Here is a 16,751-nt window from a genome sequence, read left to right as displayed (position 1 = left end):
ACTTATCAGAATTCCAAAATGAATGAGTATATTTGCAACTGGCAGAATTAATGATAAGTTTCCTGGCTTGTCCATTTGATACCTCAATGTCTTCATGTAAACTAACTGGCCCTCCACATACATACAGCACACACATTCACATAACATCCCTATTAGGATGTGTAAATGTATCAGAATATAACCTAACCTACCGTTTACATGAGGTTTGTTTTGAGATAACTGTGTTATCACTATGTTTCATTTTAATCTTCGAAGCACTAATGGGTGTTTCGCTAGATACTCATGAGTTTGCCAGTATTTCATTGTCTGTAACTTCACACACCACATGCTGAACACAATGTTTCTCTTCATTCAAAAATTTATTACCATGAAACCCACATTTCTTAAAAACACTTCATTTTGGAGTTATACTTTTTGAGAGATTTACCAGTCTATTCGTCACTTTTCCTCGGAAAAACGTTAGCACTTCGATATACAAAGCATGTTTATACTATGAAAAGATACGATCCTATTTTTGACACTGCTACCAATACAAACACATAACTTAACCTTCATAACACAGCAATCCACAGCTTTCTACAGGGTGGTCCATTGATAGTGACCGGGCCAAATATCTCACGAAATAAGCATCAAATGAAAAATCTACAAAGAACGAAATTCGTCTAGCTTGAAGGGAGAAACCAGATGGCGCTATGGTTGGCCTGCTAGATGGCACTGCCATAGGTCAAACTCATATCAACTGCATTTTTTAAAAATAGGAATCCCCATTTTTTTATTAGATATTCATGTAGTACATAAAGAAATATGAATGTTTTAGCTGGACCACTTTTTTCGCTTTGTGATAGATGGGGCTGTAATAGTCAAAAATGGTTCAAATGGCTCTGAGCACTATGGGACTTAACTTCTGAGGTCATCAGTCCCCTAGAACTTAGAACTACTTAAACCTAACTAACCTAAGGACATCACACACATCCATGCCCGAGGCAGGATTCGAACCTGCGACCGTAGCGGTCGCGCATTTCCAGACTGTAGTGCCTAGCACCGCTCGGCCACTCCAGCCAGCTGCTGTAATAGTCACAAACATGTAAGTATGTGGTATCACATAACATTCCGCCAGTGCGGACGGTATTTGCTTCATGATACATTACCCGTGTTAAAATGGACTGTTTACCAATTGCGGAAAAGGTCGGGATCGTGTTGATGTATGGCTATTGTGATCAAAATGCACAAGGGGCGTGTGCTATGTATGCTGCTCGGTATCCTGGATGACATCATCGAAGTGTCCGGACCATTCGCCGGATAGTTACATTATTTAAGGAAACAGGAAGTGTCCAGCCTCATGTGAAACACCAACCACGACCTGCAACAAAAGATGATGATGCCCTAGTAGGTGTTTTAGCTGCTGGGGCAGCTAATCCACACATCAGTAGCAGACAAATTGCGCGAGAATTGGGAATCTCAAGAACGTCAGTGTTGAGAATGCTACATCAACATCGATTGCACCCGTACCATATTTCTATGCACCAGGAATTGCATGGCGATGACATTGAACGTCATGTACAGTTCTGCCATAGGGCACAAGAGAAATTACGGGACGATGAAAGATTTTTTGCATGCGTTCTATTTAGCTATGAAGCATCATTCACCAACAGCAGTAACCTAAACCGCCATAATATGCACTATTGGCCAACGGAAAATCTACGATGGCAGCAACAAGTGGAACAGCAGCGACCTTGGCAGGTTAATGTATGGTGTGGCATTAAGGGAGGAAGGATAATTGGCCCCCATTTTATCGATGGCAATCTAAATGGTGCAATGTATGCTGATTTCCTGCGTAATGTTCTACCAATGTTACTACAAGATGTTTCACTGCATGACAGAATGGCGATGTACTTCCAACATGATGGATGTCCGGCACATAGTTTGCGTGCGGTTGAAGCAGTATTGAATAGCATATTTCATGACAGGTGGATTGGTCATCAAAGCACCATACCATGGCTCGCACATTCACCGGATCTGACGTCCCCAGATTTCTTTCTGTGGGGAAAGTTGAAGGATATTTGCTATCATGATCCACCGACAATGCCTGACAACATGCGTCAGTGCATTGTCAATGCATGTGCGAACATTACGGAAGGCGAACTACTCATGTATTGCCAAAGGCATTGAGGTTGACAGACATCATTTTGAGCATTTATTGCATTAATGTGGTATTTACAGGTAATCACGCCGTAACAGCATGCGTTCTTAGAAATGATAAGTTCACAAAGGTACATGTATCACATTGGAACAACCGAAATAAAATGTTCAAATGTACCTACATTCTGTATTTTAATTTAAAAAACCTACCTGTTACCAACTGTTCGTCTAAAATTATGAGACATATGTTTGTGACTATTACAGCGCCATCTATCACAAAGCGAAGAAAGTGGTCCAACTAAAACATTCATATTTCTTTACGTATTACACGAATATGTAATAAAAAATGGGGTTCCTATTTAAAAAAACACAGTTGATATCAGTTTGATCTATGGCAGCGCCTTATAGCAGGCCAACCATTGCGCCAGCTGGTTTCCCCTTTCGAGCTAGACAAATTTCGTTCTTTGTAGTTTTCTCATTTGATATTTGGCCCGGTCACGATCAATGGACTACCCTGTATATAAAAAATTACCGATTTTATTAGGTCTTGAAGTAATGCATGTAAAAATTTTAACATTTTCAACTGGTGTAGATTATATTTTAGAAAATAAAATAAAATACTTCCCACGCAAGTTTATAAGTAATATACATATCATTTTATTTGGAAAATTGCAAATTTTATAATCAGATAAAAACCCGAAAAAAAGAACAAGAATGTTTTCCCCTTCTAACTCCCCTTAAAGTTACGGAAATGTGCTAGCTTTCGGAGCCAGTGGCTTCTTCTTCTGGCAGAAACAATGAAGGGGAAGGAAAAGGGAAGTAAGAAAAGGATTGTCAAGGTTTAGGAAATGGGGAGAGTTGCAGAAAAGCTGCAGAGAAACCCAGGCCAGGACAGACTTACTGAATGGGATGAGAAATATGTAACTAAACCAGTCCATCTCTCATACCACCAGCAGATGTGAAGTATTCTTGTGATTGGTAGTAAGTCATAAACATTAAATTATTTTCAATGTATGTTCATATGTAATACTTCACGTACCTTTGAGGTATCATTGGGCCCATTGGGAAGAGGATCAAAATCAGGCCACTGCTTTCTAATTATTTGGAGCATTTCACTAAAGTAGACCATCTTCCCATCATTCCATTTGTTGCCGCTGAAAGGCATGTACTCGATAAATCTTACATCAACATTTTACTCTTTTGTTAACTCCACAAAACTGCACACTTCATCTTCATTAAAATCTCGCATTACAACACAATTCATCTGTGGAAGAAAGACACCATTAAAAACTTGGTATCAGATAAAGCTTGGTTTAAACAGAGTTTGAAAGACTTTTCGATAGGCAACTCATCCTACTCTATAGATGAATATCTTAACAGTGGCTGTTAGGCCAGCTTAAATAAGAATGTCTGTTAGATTTCAGTTCTGAGAGCACTTTGTCATAACAGTCAAGATTATGTACTTTTTGTTTGATAAATTTATTAATAGTGCATAACAATGTTTCAGTCTGACAGCGTATCAATTCTGAAAATATTAGCTGTTCCAGTTTGTATTGTATTCACCTAGTTTGACAATCTCCTTACAAATGATCAGGGTATTCAAATGTTTTATATTTTTTATGTTATACTTTCTGGCATGTTACTCACCCATGAGAATCATCTCATGTTTTGGGTCTTGGAACAAAAGCTGAATCTAATCTAATCTAACCTACAAAATAATGATTCTACAAGTCTGTTGTTATATTTGTATACCTCACTGATTCTGTTAAATTAATCTTTTTCTCTCTTTTTAGAGAATGTGGGAATTTATCTTAGCATGCCAAGCTGTTAACCTTCTTAACAATTTACGAAAATTAAACTACATACATCTCCAATCTTTTTCCCCACTCCAACGCACACATCTTTTGCTGAAGGTATTATTTTAACTATTACATTAAATTATGAAGCTTTCTTGAAACTGTGCTGCCATTTGTGAAACAAATTTAAAAGTGTTCTCAAGATAAAAGGTCTTCACAGAAGGAGCATTTAGTATCTGTGCAGGTGGTAACACTGACAGCCTTCATATAAACAAGCCCAAATGGTAGAACATCCTCATTTACACACACACGCAATGGCAGAAAAAAGGAAAAGAGCACACCTTTCATTCAAGCATTGAATATATAAACTGATGAGACAAAACACTATGACCTCCTGTTTGATAATGTGTTTGTCCACTGTTGGAACACTATACAGCAGTGATTTTGTGTGGGACAAGTTCAACAAATTTCAGGTATGTTCCCAGCATTATGTGAGGTATGTTCCCAGCATTATGCAGCACCGCATGTCTAAGCACAGGTCATGTAATTCCCATAAATTGGAGATCAGTGGTTTCTGGGTGCAGAACTGGTATCTGATAGCATCGCAGATGTATTCCATCAGATTCAGAAGGGGTGAATTTGATTCTGGCATCGTGACACTGAAAGTCATATTGTTGAAACATGTCACCTTCATTAGGGACAGGGTGCAGACAGTGCACAATAATGGTCACACAGAACAAAGCTGTTATGGAGCCTTCAGTTACTACCACAGGACCCACAGAAGACCAGGTGAATGTCCTCCATAGCATAATATTGCTCCCACTGGCCTACGTCTGTAGCAAAGTGCACCTTTCAAGAACCAATTCACTCTGTTGACAGTGTATGTGCACAAAACCGCCAAGCAGGTGTAATGCGAAACATGAATGATTCCACCAGATGACACATTTCTATTGATTCACTGCCCAATCTCAATGCTCCTGAGCCACAGAAATTGTAATTCAACAGTGTTGTCAACATGGGAACATACAGGGGTTGTCTGCAGCAGAGCCCTATGTTTAACAATGTGCAATGAATGGTGTGCTCTGAAATACTCGTGCTTCCACCAGCACTGTGTCATCAGACCTGCCACAGAAATTAGCTTTCTCAGCCAAATGTCATCTTTTTTAAAGGAACCATCCCAGAATTTGTCTTAAATCATTTAGGGAAATCGAGGAAAAGCCAAATTTTGGTGGCCCGATGGGACTCGGGTCCGTTGTCCTCTCGAAGGCAAGTCCACTGTCTGACCACTGTGGTGGCATGACCTAGTCTTAATTAAGCCAGAAAATCCTGGGAAATGCTGACATACTTATTGATTTAAGATATAACAATTTAAAACAATCCTTTCCTGAATTTCACTACAATTTTCTGCTCTTTTGAAAAAAAATTTCTTTTGACTGTTTTGATATTGTTTAGTATGTTTAAATAATGATGGCAGTCTCTATAAAAGGGCAGTTTGACTTTTAAGTTTAGTTATACTGTTTTAAACTACATCCTTCATCTATTTGTCCACACAGAAGTGCTATAGGATATAACTTGAAGACTATGGTGAGGTGGTGGGGGACAGTCATGTGTTGAGAAGGTGGTGCTGCCAGAAATGAAGTGTGACACTGCATACAGGGAGAATAAAAATACTCTATTCCATATTCATTTACAATCTAATTCTGGCCCCCATATGGTTTTACTTTTCTCCAATAAGAAAAAAGAAATTGTCAGTAACTGTCTTTATAAGGTCTTAAAAGGAAACAAACAATAGAAAATCTAGGCTGGAATAATGACCATATTATAAAAAAGATACATTGCTATTCACAGTATACAGGAGATGTTAGGTCACAGACAAGCACAACAAAAAGACTACTAAACGCGTAAGCTTTCGATCAGAAAGTCTTCTTCCAAAGTGGACAAAACACACACACACACACACACACACACACACACACACACACACACACACATGACCGTTGTTTCTCCCATGATGCGCAGTTGCTCCCAGTCTGGCCCTAGCAGCCAGAGACAGTGGTCATGTATGTGTGATTTGCATTTGCGCGCATGTGTGTGTGTGTGTGTGTGTGTGTGTGTGTGTGTATGTGTGTATGTGCATTACTTCTGCAAACCTTTCAGAAAGGACACGGTATGCATTTCATTCAGCAAGATGAGTAATAAACAATGTTAGCAATACTGCATCAAACTTGTTCACTTTCATCTTGGGATTAAACATTCGATTTCAGAGAGTACAGAATTTGGCAGAATCAAATTTTGGGGATATGTGGAACTGGGACGGTGGCATATTTTTCACCCTTTCAACAAACTAAGCACTGCTGATTGCTACTTTTATTGTGTCTGCTGCTGCAATGCATATATGAAACTGTAAGTGCAGCATCTATGATGGAATAAAATGTTATACAAATGAAACAAACTCTCGTTCAGAACATTTTCTCTCATACACAGTCTATTATTTGGTTCTTGTTGATCATTATCAAAGAAAGCAGCAGTGTAAGTAACAAGAAATAGTAGTCTCTTGCCATTGTTTCGCTAATGAGACGATTTCACTCTCTTTTCTTCTTTCACAAAGAAAAAGGAGCCACAATTGCACTTTGTGTGCCAGTTACTTTCCAATACATTGGCACCAGCTGATCTTATTTAAGAATACTCAACTTTCGTAGCCATACAGCACATCCTTTGCTTCCTGGCCTAAATCCAAGTTAACTCCCAGGCCCCCTGCCTCCCCCCCCCCCACACACACGCCACTCCCCCCCCCCCCTCTCCCCCACCAAATCAGCTAGTTGTGTGCTGTTATCTCACGTCACACCCTAGTCTACTAGTCTATGAGTGCCCAGCTGTCTGTCGCCTGACCCCTCTACCTGCACCCCTAGCTAGCCCACAGATGGCTCCCCACTCTCCCACGAGCCACTAAATGCTTCCCTCCAAACCCCTCCCATCTCTCTCCATCTCTCACATTGCCTCAACCCACCCCATCCTACCCCACTCTAAAGCCCCACCTCACTCCGGAACACTCACCGTGGGCCAGTAAAGAGCTGGCAGTTGAGCGACCACAGCATAAGGAGACATGCATGCGCATGTGAGAATGTGTGTGTGTGTGTGTGAGTGTGCGCGCACGTGTGCGCGCGCGCGCATGTTTTCCCTACAGCTAGAAAAAGAAAGTGCATTCTGGAAGCTCGCCAAGCAACGTACCTTTGTTTGGAAGGTAGAAGGCGAGGTACTGGTGGAAGTAAAGCTGTGAGGATGGGTCGTGAGTCGTGCATGGATAGCCCAGATGGTAGAGCACTTGCCCACAAAAGGCAAAGGTCCCAAGTTTGACTCTTGGTCCGGCACACAGTTTTAATCTGCCAGGAAGTTTCATATCAGTGCACACTCCACTGCACGGTGAAAATCTCATTCTACATACCTTTTGTTCTTGTGCCTATCGATGAGACAGTGCTTCTGCCTTTTGGTGAGCCATCTCCTTTATTCCTAAACAATTCGTAATTTTCAACAGAAACTTTCCGTACGTTATTATTGCATCCTACATTACAATATGCAATTTCCACAATATGTGGTCATCTGTGAATATAATGGGGGTAACAACTGTAGGTGACCAAAAACTGACTGCAGTAAGCAAGTTCAAGTTATTGTACACTGCAGTAGTTACGCAGAGGTGAAGAGGTTCACACAGGATAAGCTAGCATGGGCAACTCCATGAAACCAATCTTCAGATGGAAGATCACAACAATAAAAACATTTGATTCAGCATACACCAGACTCCAAACAGCGTACACAACCTGTATGCTCAGAAACACAGAAAATCATATTGGTTCCATCAGCAGCAAACTTCAGCCCGTAATTGTTATGGAACACTGCGGCGATCTTGTTCATTAATATAACCCAAAACTGGGGAGTAATAAGAGAGTATTGTTGTAACTTCTTATCAACCTGGTTACCAAAATACATATTAAGAAGACTGGTAAAGTGTTATTTTAAAGGGGTCACTCCAAAGCGCCACGAAAGTATTTGAGCAATGTATAAAATTAGAGAATCAGTGCACAATATTGAAAGCCTATCTACACTATCTATATCTGCATGACTAGTCTGTAATTCACAATTAAATGCTGGCAGAGGGTTCAGAGAACCACCCTCAACCTATTTATCTACCATTCCACCCCCCTACAGCATTTGAGGAAAACCAAACACTTCAATATTTCCGTACAAGCTCTGATTCCTCTTATTTTATTACAATGATCATTTCTCCCTATGTAAGAGGGCTCTAACAAATATTTTCACATTCGGAGGAGAAAGTTGATGATTGAAATTTTAAGAACCTGCTCCAGCAAAATGCTTTTGCTTTAATGACTGCCACCCCAATTCACATGCGATATCTGTGGCATGCACTTTCCTGTTTCCCAATAATACAAAATGAGCTGCCCTTCTTTGAACTTTTAAATGATGTCCTCTGTCAGTCCTATCTGGTAAGGATCCCACACCATGCAGAATGCTCCAAAAGAGGACAGACAAGTATAGTTGTAGATAGTCTCTTTAGTAATCCTAATCTTCTAAATGTTTTACTATTAAATCACAGTCTTTTGTTTGCTTTCCCACCGCATTATCTATATGAGCATTCCAATTTAAGTTATTTGTAAATGTAATTCCTAAGTATTCAGTAGACTTCACAGCCTTTAGATCTGCGTGAATTATCATGTAACCAAAATTTAGTAGATGCCTTTTACTACTCATGCGGATGACATAACAATTTTTATTATTGCATCATATGGATAGGTAGCCTAAATCATTTTGCAGTTCATTTTGATCATCTGATCACTTTACAAGACAGTAAATGATTTGCAAGACTGTAAATGATAGCATCATCTAAGAGGACTGCTCAGATTCTCTCTTAAATTGTTAATGTAGATCAGCAACAGCAGGTGGTCTATAACACTTCCTTGAGGAATGTCAGATATCACTTCTGTTTTACTTGACGATTTTCCATCAATTACTATGAACTGTGACCTTTCTGACAGGAAACCACACATCCAGTTGCACAACTGAGACAATACGCCATATGATTAGAAAATGCTTGTGAGGAACTGTTTCAAAAAGTCTTCTGGAAATCTACAAATATGGAATCAATTTGAGATCCCCAGTCGACAGCACTTATTACTTTGTGTGGCTAAAGAGCTAGCTGTGTTTTAAAAGGTCGATATTTCTGAATCTATCTTGGCTATTTATCAATGAATCATTATCTTTGAGACAATTCATAATATTCAAACACAATATATGTTCCAAAATCCTAATGCAAATCAACATTAGTGATATGAGTCCGTTATTTAGTAGATTACTCCTCTTTTCTTTCTTGAGCATTGGTGTGACCTGAGCAACTTTTCAGTCTCTAGGTATGGATCTTTATCAAATGAGCGGCAATATATGATTTCTAATGGAGCTATTGTATCAGCATTCTCTGAAAGAAACATAACTGCTTTATTACACTGAGGAGAGCTACTACTAAGTTACTCACAGTTGCAGTTGTTCTTGATTTGAATACTGCAATATTTACTTTGTTGTCTTTGGTGAAGAAATTTCAGAAATCCGTGTTTAGTAACCCTGCTTTAGTAGCACTGTCATCAGTAACATTACCACAGCTATTGCGCAGTGAAGGTATTGGTTGTGTCTTGCCATGGGTGTACTACACATGCAACCAGAACCTCTTTGGATTTTCTTCCAGATTTCAAAACGAAGTTTCACTATGGGAACTATTAAACACATCTTGCACTGAAACCCACCCTAAGTTTCGAGCTTCAGTAAAACATCGCTAATCTTGGAGATTTTGCATTCTTTTAAATTTTGACATGCTTTTTTTCATTGCTTCCGCAGCTGAGTTTTTACATATTTTGTGCACCACCCTTTTAATTTATTTGGTATCCTTTCAATTTATTTGGTATATATCTCATAATTGATGTCAATACTATTTGTCTGAATTTAAACCATGTCTGGTCTACACTTACATAGTCAGACTTGAAGGAGTAGAGACTTAGTAGAGACCGTCTCCTTGGAAGGCATCAAGTTAATTTTTATCTGCTTTCTCATTAAATGCCCTATTGTGTAGGGCTGAAAATTAATAGAGATAAGGCAAACAGAATGTGCAAAGTAAGTGGAAATTACTCGTCTCTTCCCCGATTACAGTGCAATAGAAGATACTACAAGATGTTGACAGATTTCCATATCTCGGTAGCTTTATATGTAATAATGAGGTCACAGATGCAGAAATCACCAGCAGAACTGGAAAATCAGTCCATATGGCAATTAGGTCTGTAATATGTCAACAAAGCTTTGACTGTACTCCTTTATCGTTTATATGTGTGAGACTTGGAAAATGTCAGTAAAATCAGCACACAGTCTCCATATTTTTCACCAACAATGCTAGAGATGAATTCTGAAGATGTTAACCCAACCAAGTTACAAACAATGAAGTGCTGAGAATACGACGTCTAGACAGCCTGCACAAAATTATTGTTGAAAGAAGACTGAAGATTGCAGGTTATGTTCTATGCATGTAAGGTGGAAGAATCCCAAAATCAACACTGTTGTGGAAATCAATGGACAGATACAGATGTACAGGAAGACCTTTTAACATTTGGAACTTTTGCAATGAATCTTCAATGCATGGACACAAACTTGGAGGAAGGTGAGAACGTGGCAGCTGATCGAGTGAACTAGTGGAAACCAGTTCCTTGTATGGTACACAGCAAATCTGAGTAGGTTAGTAAGTAAGTAATTAAGTAAAGTAAGTACAACTGGGGATTTTGCAAAATTGTTGGATGATCCATATTATTGTCTATATTTGACACTGTTGGACTTCTACCTTTTCCTTGATGTGTATTCTTCAAATTGTGAGTTTTATGAGAAAGCTGATAGGTACTTACCAATCAACCTTCCCTCACACGAACTGACATTGTCTCTTTGTAAATTCTACTGTGCTAACAATTATCTACTAAGAATCCTCGACTAGGTCTCCGCAGCTCAAATGAGCCAGTTTCTTTTAAATTTCTGTCTTTGGCTATAATTGTCTTCCAAGTATGGTGACACAACATCCTGTCATGAAACTTTTGCCTTTACACTTGTTTACTTTTCTGGACACTGCCTTTTTCTGCACTGTGCACTAAATACACTATGTGATTAACGCCCAATCTCCAACAGCCAATCGTGAACTGTAAACAGTTGTAAACTCCACCAGGGCACATAACAAACAATTAACATTTGTGTTTTAGTGTTCTAAGCTGTGAGGTCATCAGCGGACAAATAATTTAGTACCTATTCCTGGACAGCCGGAGTGGCCGTGCGGTTCTAGGCGCTACAGTCTGGAACCGAATGACCGCTACGTTCGCAGGTTCGAATCCTGCCTCGGGCATGGATGTGTGTGATGTCCTTAGGTTAGTTAGGTTTAATTAGTTCTAAGTTCTAGGCGACTGATGACCTCAGAAGTTAAGTCGCATAGTGCTCAGAGCCATTTGAACCTATTCCTGACGTGCTGTTGTTTGGAACAACAACTGACATGATCCAAAATATTACTTTCTTTTATTATAGCTTCACTTTTATTTTGTCTAATGATTACTAATTTCAGTATCAAATTCCATCATCAAGCCACTATATGATCAGAAAGCATAGTGTATCTTTAAAATATTGTTTAATAAACAGATTACCTTTATATCATCATTCCTTGAAGTAATGTCCAAAGTGGAAGGACAGATGATTAATTTTGAGTATATACAAAAGTCAGAGTACTGAACTGGATATGAAAGAAGGAAAACCAGAAGGGCAGTGAGAGACGGGTGCCTTCTATCACCTTACTTCCTTAATATGTTCATCAAGGAAGTAATAACAACAACAAAGAAAAGATGACAAGAATCAAAAGGTAATTTCTGGAATACTCCAAGGAAATGCGATAGGACCATTACATTTACAATGCATATAAATGATCCAGTTGAAAGTGTCAGAGGCTTCTTAATATTGTTCACAGGTACTACACTTGTCCATCAGAAAGTAGCAACAACAGAAGACAGTATCAATTTGCACAATGACCTGCAGAGGATTGGTGAATGATGCAGGCTCTGGCAGTTGACCCTGCACATAAATAAATGTAACATATCACACACACACACACACACACACACACAGGAGAAGAAATCCAATACTGTACAACTACACTATTAATGACAAATTGCTGGAAACAGAATCTACCATAAAATATCTAGAAGTAACTATCCAGAGCAACCTTAAAGTGGAATGACCACATAAAACAGCAATAGAAAAGCAGATGCCAGACTAAGATTCACAGGAAGAATCTTAAGTGAATGTAAATTACCTGTGTCCTTACCCAGTAGGACTGACAGAAGAGAGAAAGAAGATCCAATGAAGTGCGGAGTGTTTTGTCACAGGATCATTTAGTCGCTGTGACATCATTACAGATATGCTCAGCAACTCCAGTGGTAGATGCAATAAGAGAGCAGTTGTGCATCACGGAAAGATTTACTACCCAAATTTCGAGAGAGTAGTTTCCGAGAAGAGTCTGACAACATAATAGTTTCTCTCATATACAATTCACGAAATGATCATGAGAAGAAAATTTGAGAAGTTAGAGATAATACAGAAGCGTACTGACAGTCACTCTTCCCAAGCACTGTTCACAAGTGGAACAAGGCAGAGGGGAACAGTTGGTGGCATGAGACGTACCCCCTGCCACACACAGTTAAGTGGTTTTTGGAGCATGATGTCGATATGGAAACTTAATTGCATGCATATACACTGCAGATTGACGACATCGCAATAGTAAATCAGAGTAGGAACTAAATAAAATGTTTCAGGCCTTAAATCAAGAAGTGGTAAAACTAAAGCTAAAAATGAATACAAAGAAGACAAAAGTTATGGCTACAGACAAGAAAGGAGGTGGAGGTAGGACTGACACAAGAACTGGCAATGAGCAACTCAAGAAAGGAACTGAAATTCACTATCTCAGTAGCATTTTGCAAGAAAACTATCAATATTTCAAGGCATTCAAGAAAAGAAAAGCACAGGTGAAGAGTTCCTTCCAAAATAAGAAGAAGCTGCAACTGAATAAACATATCAGCTTCCACATTAAGAAAATATTTGTAAAGACCTTTGTGTGGAGTGTTCTGACACACAGATGCAAAATCTGTACATTAGAAAAGCCAAAGGAAGCTCACCTCAAACCTGCTGAAATGTGGTTCTGGAGGAGAAGTACAAGAACTAGCTGCATTGACAGAAAAACTAAAGGAAATAGGAGAGAAGAAAGAACCACTGAAAGTTATAGGCCAGGGCAAAGCAAAATACACTGGACACTTAACTGGAGATGATAATCTTTTAAAAAACATTTCTGAAGGCAAGATCGTAGGTAAGAAAACAAGGGGATGACTGAGAACATCCTACTTAAACAATATGATCAATGAATGGGATTTTCTTCACACATGGAGATGAAGACAACTGCTGAAGAGAGGAAGCTGTGGCTGCAGAGACAAGGTTTAACCTTTTGGAAGAGTAAGGACAAACTAATACAAAATATGAGTCTGCATGGTAGCTACATATGGAATAAATGACAACTTCTTGTGTGCACTCATCAAGTCACTTACCCCAGTAGGTGTCTTATCTACTAAAAGTAAAGGTCACTGTTGTGCTTTCAATAGATGTGAACTGCACCCTGAAAATGGTATGTCTAGTTTGCAGTTGTACAGAAGCTTTTTATTTTGCAAAATGGTTCAAATGGCTCTAAGCAGTATGGGACTTAACGTCTGAGGTCATCAGTCCCCCAGACTTAGAACTACTTAAACCTAACTAACCTAAGGACATCCCTGCCTGAGACAGGATTCGAACCCGCGACCGTAGCAGCAGCACGGTTCCAGACTGAAGTACCTAGAACCGCTTGGCCACAGTGGTCAGCTTTTATTTTGCAAAGAAATTTTTGATAATAAGATGAACTGATGCTGGTACTTGCTACTGAAACCAGTAGTACTTAGACACAACAAAAGTGTGACTACAGAATTAAGAATAATTTTTCCAAACAATCGAGTATTTTTTCAAAACAACACCACAATAGAGGAAACTTATTTTAAACTAAAGACACAAAAGAAAAAAAGAGAAACTGTAAAGATCTTGAGTCTCATAAGACTCTCTTGGGAGGAAAATATAAGATATTTAATTGGTAAACTTGCAAGGCATACTTTTTTATGTTGTATAAACTATGAAACTGTTAGCATCGTCAGCTAAAATTTACTTCTTCTGTCTTAATATACCTTCCTTCACTTACAGCTGCAGTGTGGAGACAGGGGTGAGGGTGGGAGCGGTGATGGGGGCGAGTGTGAGGGCGTACTGCTTTAAAATGGTGATTCTTGTATTGATATTCTTAACAACAGATTTATATCTTTTGCTTATGAAAGTCTGCATGCGATGACAGCTGCACTAGTAATACCTTCACAGGGTCGTATTCAAGTTGCAAGGCTAGATCTATGCCAGCCATGACATGCTCCCAGCCTTTCCTCCTCGTGATCTGGTTGTAGCATTGGGACTGCAGTGTGTCTAAGCTGATGTTCAGACCGTCAAGCCCTGCCCTCTGCAAGGCAACCAGCTGTCTTGTCAACATGAGGCCATCGGTTGTCATTAAGACACTTTCGAGATCTTTTATTTTCTTCAAGGCACCTGTGAAACAGCAATTTATTCTAAAGAAACTGAAACAAATAATTTGTAACATTGCTGTTGCATATAAAACAAAACTCCAGTTGATAAATTGAAAATACAAATTCCTTAAAAGTTAACTGTACATTTGCCCTAATACAAAGAGATAAGAAGGGTTAATAAACTGAATTGAAGAATGCAAATTAAGATAGCAATGAAAAAATAATTAGAGGCATGAGATCACCTACTGCAACAGGGAAATGGGAATCAATATGAACCATTACCCAGCTACTGTCAACTGATTCCATGTCTCCATGCACACTGTATAAACCACTGTGGGTTGTACGACAAAGTACATTGTTGTACCACACATTATGGTTTTTCCCCATTCAATGCTCATGTGGAGTGTGGGAAGAATGATGCTTTAAATGGTTCTGTGCATGCTGTAATTAATCTTGCCTTCATGGTCCCTATAGGAGTGATACATATGCGGTTATTGTATAATCCCTAAATACCTCACTTAATACAGGTTCTTGAAATTTCATAAGTTGGGTTTTGTCATATATTTGGCGTCTATCTTCACTTGTCTGGCATTTCCAATTTTTAGTAGCTTCTTGATGCTCTCCCATGCATCAAATAAATCTATGATCAATCATGCTACACTATTTTGTATACATTCAATGTCTGCCATTAGCCTTATTTGTTATGGGTCATACTTAAGCAATATTCTAGAATGGGCCACACAAGTATTTTGTAAGCAATGTCCTCTATAGACTGATTACATTTTCCAGTATCTTACCAATGAATTGAAGTCTGCATTCTGCTTTGCCTACAAGTGAGTCTATGTCACCATTTCATTTCATCCAGATATTTGTATGAGTTGACCAATTAAAACTGTGATTATTTGATAATGTAGTCATACAATACTGTCTTTTATTTGTTTTGTGATGTGCTCCAATTTACATTTCTGAAAACTTAAACTCAGTTGCCTATCTTTGGACCAATTTGAAATGTTATGATCTGACTCAAATTTGTGCAGATTTTTTTCAGGCAATAATTCATTATAGACAACTCTATCATCCAGGAAAAGTATGAGGCTCCTTATAATATCGTCTTCCAGAACATTAAGGTACAACATTAATGTAATGGTATAAATTACTATAAATGTATAAATAAGTTTATAAGTGTGTAAAATACATTGAACTATTTGTTACAACAAAACATTGTACTGGTATACTCAGCAAGATGTTAAATCAGCAGATAGCTACATTTTATGTTCAACATTTTGTGTACAGCATATATGCTGGAAAGGATTTATACCCAAATTAAATAAATCTGAAGAAATGGTAGGGTGTCTCTGGAAAAAAAATCCATAAAAACTCATACAGTCCAATTTGCTATTATGTCACTGTTACTGAAATATAATACAAAGTAACTGAATTTGATGAACATTCTCAGAGTGCAATATGCCTGAGAGTGAAATGCACAGTAATGTCAACATTATTTTTCAAGGCTATGTTTGTGAAAATGGATGAAAGCAAACCACACATTTTGTTCTCAATCTGCGGAAGCATTATGCACTGTGAAACACTGTACTGCTGTTCTACATAAAAGCTGTCTCATTGCCAACATCTTTCCCCTGGTGGCTGTTCTACACTTCTCATCACTGATTCAACATGTTGTAAGATATTTTATGCTGTATGACACCACAGTCCAATCTGGTTAGGATAGCATAAAAATAATATATGAATTTCAGTATTGAAACTGGAACAGCAGAACAGCTCTCATCACACTGGATATCAAATCGAGGTTGGATTACAGCCATGGGTACATCATTTCATGCTACTCAACTGTATGTCATATGTCAGAGTTCATCAACTGTAGTGGCTGGCGACTGGTGGCTGGCGACTGGTGGCATAGCCATCTCTTGGCATCCAGTGAACAGACGTTCTACACAGGTGACAGATTTGAAGAAAATGCTGGATACGGCAACAGTGGAACACTCTCTGTATCGAGGTAGCTCAGTACAGCTCAGGTGATGTGTAGTCTTGCATTATCTTGTTAAAAGATAACATCACGGAGCCCTTGAGAATAGGGCACAGCGATAGG

The 16,751-nt window shown here is 38.8% G+C and overlaps 1 pseudogene; it reads right to left on the bottom strand.

The window, feature by feature from the left end:
• LOC124776174 overlaps nt 1-14,950 on the bottom strand; it is a 50,533-nt pseudogene extending 35,583 nt beyond the window's left edge.
• Between the last annotated feature and the right edge of the window lie 1,801 nt (nt 14,951-16,751).

The sequence above is a fragment of the Schistocerca piceifrons genome, chromosome 2 (assembly GCF_021461385.2).
Source record: "Schistocerca piceifrons isolate TAMUIC-IGC-003096 chromosome 2, iqSchPice1.1, whole genome shotgun sequence".
In the NCBI taxonomy this organism is placed as follows: Eukaryota; Metazoa; Arthropoda; class Insecta; order Orthoptera; family Acrididae; genus Schistocerca; species Schistocerca piceifrons.
Note: the sequence above shows the minus strand (reverse complement) of the source record. Positions and strands in the feature narration are given on the sequence as shown.